Source organism: Pleurodeles waltl, chromosome 9 (genome assembly GCF_031143425.1).
Source record: "Pleurodeles waltl isolate 20211129_DDA chromosome 9, aPleWal1.hap1.20221129, whole genome shotgun sequence".
In the NCBI taxonomy this organism is placed as follows: domain Eukaryota; kingdom Metazoa; phylum Chordata; class Amphibia; order Caudata; family Salamandridae; genus Pleurodeles; species Pleurodeles waltl.
Genome location: NC_090448.1, coordinates 1,127,326,442 through 1,127,339,127, shown reverse-complemented (window position 1 = coordinate 1,127,339,127; position 12,686 = coordinate 1,127,326,442). Strand labels below are relative to the sequence as shown.

Below are 12,686 nucleotides of genomic sequence, written 5' to 3'. Positions count from 1 at the left end.
ATTTACTTGTAGGTTGCTATTAGAAGCCTTTGTTTCATCCTCTAAGGTCCATGCCTTTGCTTTCCAGTAGCTGATGGCAAACGTTTATTTTACAGGAGAAACAAATCAAATTAGGTGGATTAATATTATTCACAGTGCATGCCTCTCCGCCACCCACTCTCCCACTTCTGACTGTTCCACACACTTGAAACTAAAAATAGATGATAAAAGTCAGCAAGAAATCATAAACTGACTTGCTTTGTCTTAACGGATTGATTGTTCTACTTAATTTTTCTTGTTCCTTGCATGGGAAAATTATTAATTTACAGCCACATTCCTGTACATCTCTGTGGGTAGCCTAGAGAGCACGTTACGCACAGTTCTGCCTCTCGAACACAACAGGTTTGCTTCTATGGATCTCTGCAGTTAATGAGGCCGCATACCTATTGAGATGAATAATACCAGTTTATTAAAATTCAAGATGCACCATCAATATTGTAGGTTTGCGAATAGCAAAGCATGCCTATACAGTAGAAAGTAATGCATTTGTTGATGTAATTTTATGTTGCCATGGTGCACCCTCCTAGACAGTTTCATGTCGTGGCTTTCCAACATTTCCACACACACCCTTCCATTTTTTTTTTTTTATCATGATAAACGCGTTATCTAGCGGCTGTCGCATGTACTCAAAGTTTTTTAATTTGGTAGATTCAGTGGTCTTGGATAGTGGGAGGCTGCATTTTCTCAGCAATTAGTTGGCGGGTAGGGCATGCTGTGAGGATGGATATTAAATACAAACCGGCTGCCGTGGTGGGTGCGGTGGTGGGGTATGGTGGGAAGTTACATATTGAATAAGAGTCATGCGCCATATTTTCTGAAAGGTTTAGTTAGGGGGTGGGGCATGGTTGGAGTTTGCATATTAAATAGGAGTCTGATGTATCTTCATATGCCAAGATATGCCATAGAATGACACACTTGGGGCTCTCAGTTTGGGATATTTACGTTTCTTCTTGACAATCGCTTGTTTACCTCTCACAGTCTGGACCAGTCTGTTATCTCCAAAGACCTGCGGCCTAGTTATATGTATTTAATGGCTTCCTTGAGTGGTGATGGATAGTGTGTAAGAGATTGTCACTGGACGATGATCAGGTCAAGGGGTAGTAACCAATGTGAAATAGGAGAGCGGGAGTAAAACGAAGACCGACCCCACATGGGTTTGTGAAGTTTGGTGAGGAACATGCTTGTTTATTAGACCGTCCAGGTGACTTGTTTCAATGTGTTGTTTTTAGGCTCTTCTGTTAGTTTGATCGTGGCTCCTGCCTTTGCAGATCTTTATAGTACTTGGCCATGTGGGCTCTCTAATAAGGTCTCGTACGTCAACATGGATGAGTTTTCTGATTCAGCATATGCATTAACTGTGAGGTTATGGTCTGTCTTGGAATCTTACTAAGCTAACTTAAATTTAGAGTGTGTGTTTTTTTTTTTTTTTTTTTCTTTTTCAAATTGCGACTTATTTTATTGGCATTTCGCTGTCTATACCGTTACCATCAAACCACTAACAGTACCAAAGCTGTGCTTGCAGCTGTCCGTTCCCATACGTCTGTCGGCTTTACTGTGACCACATCGGGAAGCTGGATTCGGATGAAGGTGGTAATCATATATCCTCTTTTTAACTTTACTCGTAATGTCTTGCTTTGGTCTTTTCCATCTCGACAAAGCTCTGACACGTGCCTGTGTTTGTGGAGCTGCTGTTTTCAATGGAATTCAGTTAGTAATCTGCTTGGGGTCCCAGTAGCAGGCGATGAACTTCGCTGTCGCATGTGTACAGTGCACACTCCGGCTGGTTCTGTGGGCGCTCGGTCACACGCTGGGTGAGGTGAAGCCGGGGGCTGCAGTGCTCCGCTCCACACACCCCGACGCATATTCAGTCTTCCTTGGCACAGGAACGGAGCTGTGCATGCTGCTCTCCTGCAGCCCATCTCCGCCCAGCTCCGCTTGAGAAGATCGTGGACTCCGTGTGATAAAGAATATTTACCCTGTGCTTTTTGTTGGTTCTTCTGCTTGCTGCAGGCCCTCGGTGGGTAGGCAGCTGACCCCCTCAGAAGGGGAGCTGTGCGGGCGGGGGCTCGGCACACTTTCATTAGTCCAGCTCCAGGCACGATGCAATGTGAGCATCGCTTTTTAGTCACAAGCGCCTTCCAGTCGGGGCAGTCGAGCAATTGTGAACTTTGGCATCCACGTTTGGCGATTTGTTCGTATATCCTTGCCAGGTAAACAAATGCCAGTACCTGATTGTTTCAAGTAAGACATCGCCTTAAAACAAATGCACTGTTGAGCTTTCTGATAACGTTTGAAATTTGAAGTAGATTTGAGGTTACAAGCGGGAAATTGTTATATTTCTGTTTTTAATCGTGAAACTGAGAAAATGGCCTTAAACCTCTCTCGGACCACTTATCAACAATTGCCAACAAGAAAAATATTGAAACTGGCTGCAGTGTGAGCTGCTGCGGCGGAACCGGATTGGGTGTCTGTTGTCCGACCTGACAGACTCCTGGGTCCACATTCCAGAGAGAAGCAGACGCCGGAAGTACTTGGGCTTCCAGCTAGCGCGCGCTCCTCTAGCAAGGTCCCCCCTGGCGGCCTCGGAAAGCGGGCTTTGCGTTATCTGCTTCTCGTCTTAACCGAGTGCTGTAGGTGCATCTGCTCTTTACTGGAGGGATGCAGAGAGCGCGCAGGATTGGAGGGAGGCAGAGAGCGCGCAGCAGTGATTTGCATCTCTGTATTCTTGCCGAAATGAAGATTGCGGACGCACATCGTCTGTTCTTTGAATTAGGATAATTAGTTCCAGGATCACCGAGGTCATAGGCGTGGACTGGGGCCGAAGGTTATAATCATTCATAAGACTTGGTGTCCAGGTCCACAGAATACTGTATAAAAACCATCCAGAACACGGCTAGTATGTTGTAGAATTTAATTTATACTCACTCCGAGCGGCAAAAACTTTCGATTCATATTCTTTCTTGGAGATTTCTTTGGAGTGCATTCAGTGCAGGAAAAATGGAGAAAAAAATTGCTCCCTGCGTTCTTTGTGTAGGTGGTGAAGGTGTGACAGCAGAAAGAGGGGGTTCAGTCATATGGAACGGAGCCGTGAAAAGCGCAGTCTGTCAATTAACGTTTATTTATATATTTTCCACAGGTGAGAATGTCAGTTAAAACCTAACAGTTTAAATTAATAAAAGAACCAAAATTTACCAGTTGCAGTTAGGTGAAATAACCATGGCTCTCAGCCGGGCCTGGTGTAGGGTGCAGTGCTGGATCTAGGCCATGCACCAAACCCCCAACGAGCACCCAACCCCATGCCGCCCTCCGTGCACAGCCATGCATGGCGTTGTGGTTGGCCGCCCAAACCCCCACCAGTGTTAGGCCCTGTATTCAACCCTTGTTGTTTTTAAATATATAAAAGGACAGGCCTGTTGGCTTTATCGGGAGCTGAGCACATCAGCACAGAAAATGCAGACCTATTTAATTTGTCAAAAAAGTCACAATAATTATAACAAAACATGTATTTTACTAATACATACATTTCATTGTTTAATAATACTGATGGTCTCAAAATATTTTAAATGAACCATTTTTTTTTTAAACTACACGAACAATTCCATTACATTTTTTTAAACAGTTTTCAGGCTACAAATTACAGCCATAGAACCAACCACAAGGGGCCCCTGTACTCCATCCGAAGAGCATACAGCTCAGAGTACTTTAAAAGTAATGATAAGCAATCCTGTGGTCATGGATTGCGAATGTGGCAGTTAATTTGTTCTAGCTTACTTATTTGGTTGCAGACAATCTGCATTTTAAAATGTCTTACACTGTTAAGGCACTTGCTGCTGAGGTCCTAAAGTGCCCAGCAATGTTCAGAGAATAATAATGATGAGAGCTCTGGTGGTTAATGCTCTTGCTGGAGAAACATCATATAGGGCTAATGTACCTGCTGCAAAGCACAGTGTGTAATATGCAGTTCTTGAATTTGTGTTTTATGTATTTAACTCTGTGGGTTACTGCTACGGTCACAGAAATCCTTTTTGTTACTTGAACATTATAAGTTAAAATCCATCTAATAAGTACAGTGAGGTATAATGGAAACTGGCTTTAGTTTAGAACATTGTTTTTTCCCCAATCCTTTGTTCTTAGTGTTACTAAAAAAGGGTTCTTTTGGGTATTAATGAAGCCTTTTTATTATAGACAACCACAGCCACTGTTACTCTTTGAATCTCCGGGGCAGGCACTCTTAACATCTAATTTCTTCCATTGTGGACAGTATGTGACTCATAACTTGCATCTCTCAATGTCCTATGTGACATTTCCTATACTGTGACTTATGCACATGTGCTTTCTTGTCTTTATATAAAGTAAAGTACTATCACCTTTCGTTGGGATTCTGTGAAATAAATTCAGTAAATTAAGTGCTATTACTCATACAGACATATATATCGGACATACTTGCACAAGCATATTTGTTACATACAGTGGTTGAACAAAGTCAATAACCTGCCTATCAATCATAGTTTCTCTTAACTACTTGGGAAGTGATAAGCTGAGTGCCTTTGTTTGCATCAATTGCATTAGCTTCTAGGTGTTAGCTCCCAGCCAGGATCAATCTCCAATAAAAAGAGGGCCGATGGCTCTTTATTTGAGGCCTTTGTGTTGGACCAAGCTGGAAGGGAAAATATGAATCCTCTACCGCCTCACTTGAAGGTTGCTGCTCCGAGTGGAAAGCCGACAATGTTTGGTCACTGCTGAATGTTTTCCAGTGCCAGCAAATTTCACCAGGACAAATTCAGTATATTACACCGGGGATAGTCTGAATCTCAGCTCTGGCTCAGTCGCTAATTGCTGCAGGATCTGAGTGGATCCCTCTCATTTCCTGCAGTGAACGTATTGTTGATAGCGTGTGTTGCAGTTTCGGCACCATGGAGGTGCTTTACGATGTTGGGAGTCATGCTTCCAAAAACTTGCAACAAACCTTTTTTTAAAAGTGATCTATAGTATGTGGTTATTTGAATGGAAAAGAAGCAAGTTTTGCTTTTAGCACTCACCGAAATTCTAGACAGATTTAAACTCATCTTAATCTTCCAGGAATCAAAACTGCTTACAGGGAGGGATAATTCGTAAAAGGCCAACCTAGAGTGTAGTATTCTGGATTAGCGGAAGTTGCACAGTGTTTTGTTGAGGGAAGAGTGATTAACTGGTGTGGATGACTAGATGTGCGATAAACATTATTTTAATAGTGATGTATGTAGCCAGCGGCAGCCATTATATGTACTTGACAGTTGGCAAAATTAAAGTCTGAATTGGTAAATAGAGTAGCAAACTGGCTGAAGGATTACGGATTATTTTTTAACTTGCGATATAGGAAGGGTACTGCTTCTGGTGTCCTCTCTTGGCATAGTCGAAGTGGGAATGCACTAGATTGATGGTAAATTGAACTTTGAAGGAAATCCGTGAGAAGATCCGATACAGGAAGTGCAATTGTATAAGATTTGGTGGAAACATGATTTTTTCCTCTTACAAGTGAGAGACTGCGCAAGGCAATTCTGACTCCCGAGTAGCTGACCAACTGGGTATTGAGTGATGCTTCTATCCCAGAGATAAAAGATGGGTGAGAGTAATGCATAGGTGATGGGCAAGCTATACACAATAAATCTAAGGCACACAGGGAACTGCTGCAGAACAAAGAAATGCAGAACATCTCAAGTCCACTCAGTCCCACAGAAATGTACAGATATTTTGTAAAACGTGGTATGTCTAGTGACTCGATGGCCCTTTTCTCTCTTCAAGTACGGAACCTTAAAGTTTAACCTGATCGTCAACCTCCTTTTCCAGATGTAACTCTAAGACTGCAGTGAACCTCTGACTCAACACGTTCTAGAGCATGGGTACTCACAAACTTTTTCTCGGGGGCCAAAATTGCAGTATTGTTTGCGGCCGAGGGCCGCACTGAAGTGACAGCGGCAGGGTGGGGGGGGGGGGAGCTTAGAGGGGGAACAACCTCCAGCCCCCTTTTTCAAAACATTGTTAAACAATGCTGCATTTTGAATTTAGGTATAACTACAAACCTACAAAGAGGACATTTTGAAAAACATTTTTATTATCAGACAATAGTAATCTTAAGAGGCATGGCATGGTAATTCTTGTGAACAGGATATTCAGCACAGGCCCAATGCAGCACAGTTTTCTCTGAGTCTGGAAAATAGGTATGTCAAAGGAAGACATACTAAGAACTTATTTTGCACTTCATGTCTCTTATTAGTGTTCTGTAATCTGGTGTTATGTCTGAAACGGCAAGCCTTAAGAGCTGATCCAGATGTAAGTCTGTTAGCTTATTTCTGAATTTACTCTTCAAAAGTCCCATTGTGGAAAACGAACTTTCGCAAACATATGTTGACCCAAACATACAAATTATTTTCTGGGCCACTGTAAAAAGAACAGGACATTTGTCAGAAGGCACAGTGTTCCAGAATTCTTCTGGTGCCTGCCCCAAAAAAGATGCTTTGAGAGCTGAGTTGTGCTGCATGTCTATCAGCTCCATTTGTGATTGAGGTCTTTTCACGCCAATAAGTTCAACAGCATCAAGATTTCGTGCACTCACCATCCAGGGGTTTTCAACCAGCCTGAACAGGGGGGGTGAGGGTTCTGAATTGAGAAAATCGCCTTTTGATCTCCCCAGAAATTTCCTCAAGACATGCACCAAGATTTAGCGTTGGCAGCATTTCTTGTGCATTTGGAAACCTCTGAGTCACAGCCAACAGTTTTGGAAAGTGGGTGAAGTCAACAACATCCAGTTGTTCTTTGAATAGCACAAGCTTACTTTCAAATGAGTAAATACCATTCATCATGGACCACACAAGCTGTTGTTTGCCTTGCAGCATCAAATTAAGAGCATTGAAGTGTGCAAATAGATCTGAAAGAAAATGGAGCATTAAAAGCCATTTTACATCCTTTAGTTCTGGGAATGTTTGACCTCTGCTGTTTGTAAAGTGTTCAATTTCAGGAAGCAAAGCAATGAACCGCTCCAGAACTTTCCCTTTGCTTAGCCATCGCACTTCAGTGTGCATCAAGAGGTCTGTATATTCAGCTTCAGAATCCTGCAGCATAGCCTTAAAAAGTCTATGGTTAAGGGCTTTGGCACGAATAAAATTAACAATTTTCACTGTAAGTTTTAGGACATTATTCAGTTCTCCATGCTTTAATTTTGCACACAGAACTTCCTGATGAATAATGCAGTGGTAGTCTATTACAGGCTGTCCAGTGAGCTTCTTTTTAAGCAAAGATACAAAGCCTCTGTCATGGCCTACCATAGCAGGCGCGCCATCTGTTGTGATGCTAACAAGACTGTCCAGTGGTATGTGATGTGTTTCGAAGTAGTTGCAGATACTGTCCAGAATATCTTCTCCTCTTGTGTGCCCGTGCAGTGGTAGAAGGCACAGGAGCTCTTTGGGATGAAGCGATTGGTCCAAATACCTCACCCGAACTAATAACTGGGCCACATCGCCTATATCTGTGGACTCATCCATGGCAATGCTGAAGAACGGTGACTCTCTGACAGCTTTGATCACCTGCTCCTGGATATTTTCACCCATTGCCTCTATTCTGCGTGCACAAGTGGAATCCGATAGCTGTAATGCACCAATTTCTTTTAAAATGCTGGATTTGTTGCTATAGTTTTCAAACAAAATTTCAGCTGCTGAAAGGAAACATTTCTTCACCAGCTCTGCCTCCGTGAATGGCTTCTTATGTTTGGCAAGCAGGTAGCATATTTTGAATGATGCTTCTGTAACAGCCTCCGATTCCTTCATTTGGTAAAGGAAGAGCTTCTGCTGGGAAAGAAGTGTTTGCTTTAACAATGCCACTTTTGCTGAACGCAGTTGTGAGTGCAATGGGAAGTTCTCACTATAACTTGCGTGTCTAGTTTTGTAGTGCCATTCCAGGTTATATCTCTTAAGAACATTTACTTTCTCTTTGCAAAGCAAACAGGTAGCTTTCTCCTTTGGCCATTCAACAAACAAGTACTCTTCTTCCCATGCTGCCTGGAATGATCTGTGTTCACTCTGTTTGGATCTGGGTCGTTTGCAAGGCTTGGTAACTGGACTGTAGGCCATTGGTCTCAGCGAGTTTGTGCAATGATTTTCAAGGGTCAGGAATCAGATTTTCCCCTCACAGCCAAAGAACCGACACCACTTCACGACCGACAACACTTCACGAGCGACCGATGGACCGACACCGCCTCACGACCAATGGACCAACACTGCGTCTCGCTACAGACCTCTGTGCACAACACCAAAGTAATATAAAGTGATGTGTAAAAGGAAACAAAGCATACCGTGATCTAACAATTGGCAACACACATGCTGGCCTTTGCCGATTCCCAGAGGACCATGTTATAAAAAGTATTTTTTTGCAATTATGCTTGCAACCTGCTAGGCATACTAGAGTGATAATGAGGCCAATGAATGGTATACGGGCCCCTTTTTAGAGACTGTTTTTTTTCAGCATGCTGGGTCACACAGCAATAGAAATCAACTGTGCACGAAATGCCAGGGGCCAGATAAAAAGTGTATTATTGTAAGACATTTTCAACAGCCCTGGCTCTAGTAGTATATTCCTACACTAATCACAAGAGCCAAATGGGAATGTTCCAGAGTATATCCCTATCCTAATCACAAGAGACATTTAATTAGATGCAGCAGCCATTTATCAACCGCACCCCTGGGAGGAGGAGTAAGCTGAAGGTGTTTGCCCATCACACAAAGTGTACCCCGCTGGACACTTCACAAACGGTTAGATTTATATTGGGATTGTCATCTGATTTTTGGTAGTTTTCATGGGTAGGTGGTTTCTCTCTGGCTGTACTGGGTTGGTGGGTATGGGTTATAAAAGTAAGCATTATTGTTTGGAGGTTGCACAAACAAAGGTCTAACTTGGTGCCTAAGCATTACAAGACAAAGATACAGCAGCACAGTTCTTACCCTTGCAGGGTCCGGTCTATCACACACATCTGCTCTCAGCCCCTATTGCCATCTGCACACAGCGCCATCTGCACACAGCGCCATCTGCTCTCACCCCTACCCCAGTAACACACACAGCGCCATCTGCACACAGCGCCATCTGCTCTCACCCCTACCCCAGTAACACACACTGCGCCATCTGCACACAGCGCCATCTGCTCTCTCCCCTACCCCAGTAACACACACTGCACCATCTGCACACAGCGCCATCTGCTCTCACCCCTACCCCAGTAACACACACAGCGCCATCTGCTCTCACCCCTACCCCAGTAACGCACACTGTGCCATCTGCACACAGCGCCATCTGCTCTCACCCCTACCCCAGTAACACACACTGCGCCATCTGCACACAGAGCCATCTGCTCCCACCCCTACCCCAGTAACACACACAGCGCCATCTGCTCTCACCCCTACCCCAGTAACACACACTGCGCCATCTGCACACAGCGCCATCAGCACTCACCCCTACCGCAGTAACGCACACACCGCCATCGGCACACAGCGCCATCTGCACACAGCGCCATCTGCTCTCACCCCTATCCCAGTAACGCACACTGTGCCATCTGCACACAGCGCCATCTGCTCTCACCCCTACCCAGTAACACACACTGCGCCATCTGCTCCCACCCCTACCCCAGTAACACACACAGCGCCATCTGCTCTCACCCCTACCCCAGTAACACACACTGCGCCATCTGCTCTCACCCCTACCCCAGTAACACACACAGCGCCATCTGCACACAGCGCCATCTGCACTCACCCCTACCCCAGTAACACACACTGCGCCATCTGCACACAGCGCCATCTGCTCTCACCCCTACCCCAGTAACACACACTGCGCCATCTGCACACAGCGCCATCTGCTCCCACCCCTACCCCAGTAACACACACTGCGCCATCTGCTCTCACCCCCTACCCCAGTAACACACACTGCGCCATCTGCTCTCACCCCTACCCCAGTAACACACACAGCGCCATCTGCACACAGCGCCATCTGCACTCACCCCTACCCCAGTAACACACACTGCGCCATCTGCACACAGCGCCATCTGCTCTCACCCCTACCCCAGTAACACACACTGCGCCATCTGCACACAGCGCCATCTGCTCCCACCCCTACCCCAGTAACACACACAGCGCCATCTGCTCTCACCCCTACCCCAGTAACACACACACAGCGCCATCTGCACACAGCACCATCTGCTCTCACCCCTACCCCAGTAACACACACAGCGCACACACACAGCGCCATCTGATCTCACCCCTACCCCAGTAACACACACACAGCGCGCACACACAGCGCCATCTGCTCTCACCCCTACCCCAGTAACACACGCACACACACAGCGCAATCTGCTCTCACCCCTACCCCAGTAACACACACTACATTAAAAACAAATAAATAAATAACCAAAGAGCCTTACCTGACTCAAAGCACTGTAAAGATGCCACAAATGTAGAACGGCAGGCAGGCAGGCAGCAGACGTGGAGCCGGTGACAGGAAGCAGACAACAAAGCCCCGTAAAAGTTAGCTGCAAGCGCTGACTTTTATGGGGCTTTGGCTTCCAGGATCGTCACGGTAACGCCATAAACAATGGCCGCCGTAGGTAAACATAGAGGAGGGCCGCGGGAGCATGCGCAAAGAAGCCACTGTTGCGCATGCTCCCGCGGCCCTCTTCTATGTTTACATACTGCGGCCATTATCATATGGCGTTTGTTGTGCGTCTCGCGGGCCTCCAAGGTAGGTCCGTGGGGCTGCTGGCGGCCCGCGGGCCGTACTTTGAGTGACATCGTTCTAGAGTAATTTATGCCCTTCGGGCGCTTGTTACATGCTGCCTGTCTAATGTCACTTCCCCCCCATTCTTATCATATTTGTCCAAGTTCTTTCTTAAACCAAGCCAGTTTCGCTGGATGAGGAACATTCTGGTAATTATCACTGACCTACTCTCCTGGGTAAACACCATGAGAATATTGTATTCATGCTTCTTATTGCATGTTAGTCTGTGTACTCCATTTTTAACCTTGTGAATTTGGCTTCTTCTCCTGCTGAGCATCAAGCCTACAAAAGCAATCATTCAGGAAGTGGACAGAGTGCTGGTGGTTAGGATGGTCTTCTCTGCTGCTGCTCCTCGATCGCTCATTGCAGGCTTATCAGTGCACATTGGAATTGGTGGGTCCACCCTAAAGTTGGTTTCCACATTTCCGACAGAACGCAGAGAGTCCGTCTCTCCCCTTTCCGCTCCAAAGCCACCAACCTCATCTGCGGCGTCCCCCAAGGATCCTCCCTCAGCCCCACGTTGTTCAACGTCTACATGGCCCCCCTCGCTCAACTGGCCCGCCAACATCATCTCAGCATCATCTCCTACGCCGACGATACCCAGCTCGTCCTCTCCCTGACCAAAGACCCGCTCACCGCCAAAACAAACCTCCACGAGGGACTAAAATCCATCGCCGATTGGATGAACAACAGTCGCCTGAAACTCAACTCCGACAAGACGGAAGTCCTCATCCTCGGACGCACTCCCTCGGCCTGGAACGACTCATGGTGGCCCTCCGTCCTCGGACCCCCACCCACCCCTGCCAGCCACGCAAGAAACCTCGGCTTCATCCTGGACTCCGCCCTCACCATGTCCAAACAGGTCAGCGCCGTCTCCTCCTCCTGTTTCAACACCCTTCGAATGCTCCGCAGAATCTTCAAGTGGATTCCAACAGAAACCAGAAAGACGGTGACCCAGGCCCTCGTCAGCAGCAGACTTGACTACGGCAACGCACTCTACACAGGCATCCCAACCAAAGACATCAAACGCCTCCAACGTATCCAAAATGCCTCCGCCCGACTGATCCTCAACATACCCCGCCGAAGTCACATCTCCCCTCACCTAAAGGAACTCCACTGGCTCCCGGTAGACAAGAGGATCACCTTCAAACTCCTGACCCACGCTCACAAGGCACTTCACAACACCGGACCCTCCTACCTCAACACCAGACTCAACTTCTACACTCCAACACGTCAACTCCGATCCGCCAACCTCGCCCTCGCCATCGTACCCCGAATCCAGCGCAAGACATCCGGCGGCAGATCCTTCTCCTTCCTCGCCACCAAGACCTGGAACTCTCTCCCCACATCTCTTCGCCAGGACCTCCTCGCATTCAGAAGGCTCCTCAAGACCTGGCTCTTCGACCGCTAAACCAGCAGCGCTCCCCCCCCCCCCCCCTCAGCGCCTCGAAACCCTGACGGGTACATAGCGCGCTTTATAAATACTATGATTGATTGATTGATTGATTGATTTCTGTATGGTAAATCCTAAGGAGTATAGATGGAAGCCGCTTGGACCATTCGCTCTTGTATCCCTAACCCTGCAGAGGTCCTCAGAGGTAATTTCTGTCTGGGACATCATTTAGCATTCATATGCAAGATGCTCTAGGCTTTGTACCTTGCTAGTATCCTTTCACTTTATCAGCATTCTGATGATGCTGTAGCGGAGGGTGCCCTCAGTGGCTTGACTTTTTTCTGAGAAGCTGCCTCCCTGCCAAAAAGAACAGTAGGTCTGATTCCTAAAGTCAATCCTTGAAAAAGTAAATTCCCTGTTTTCATTTTTGCCACTTCTACTGCACCTGTTCTATCTTGTTTTTCCTCCC

At 46.4% G+C, this 12,686-nt stretch overlaps 1 protein-coding gene across 1 annotated transcript in view; it reads left to right on the top strand.

Moving 5' to 3' along the window:
- PALS1 (protein associated with LIN7 1, MAGUK p55 family member) overlaps positions 1–12,686 on the top strand; it is a 342,210-nt gene that overhangs the window by 58,873 nt on the left and 270,651 nt on the right. The window lies entirely within an intron of this gene.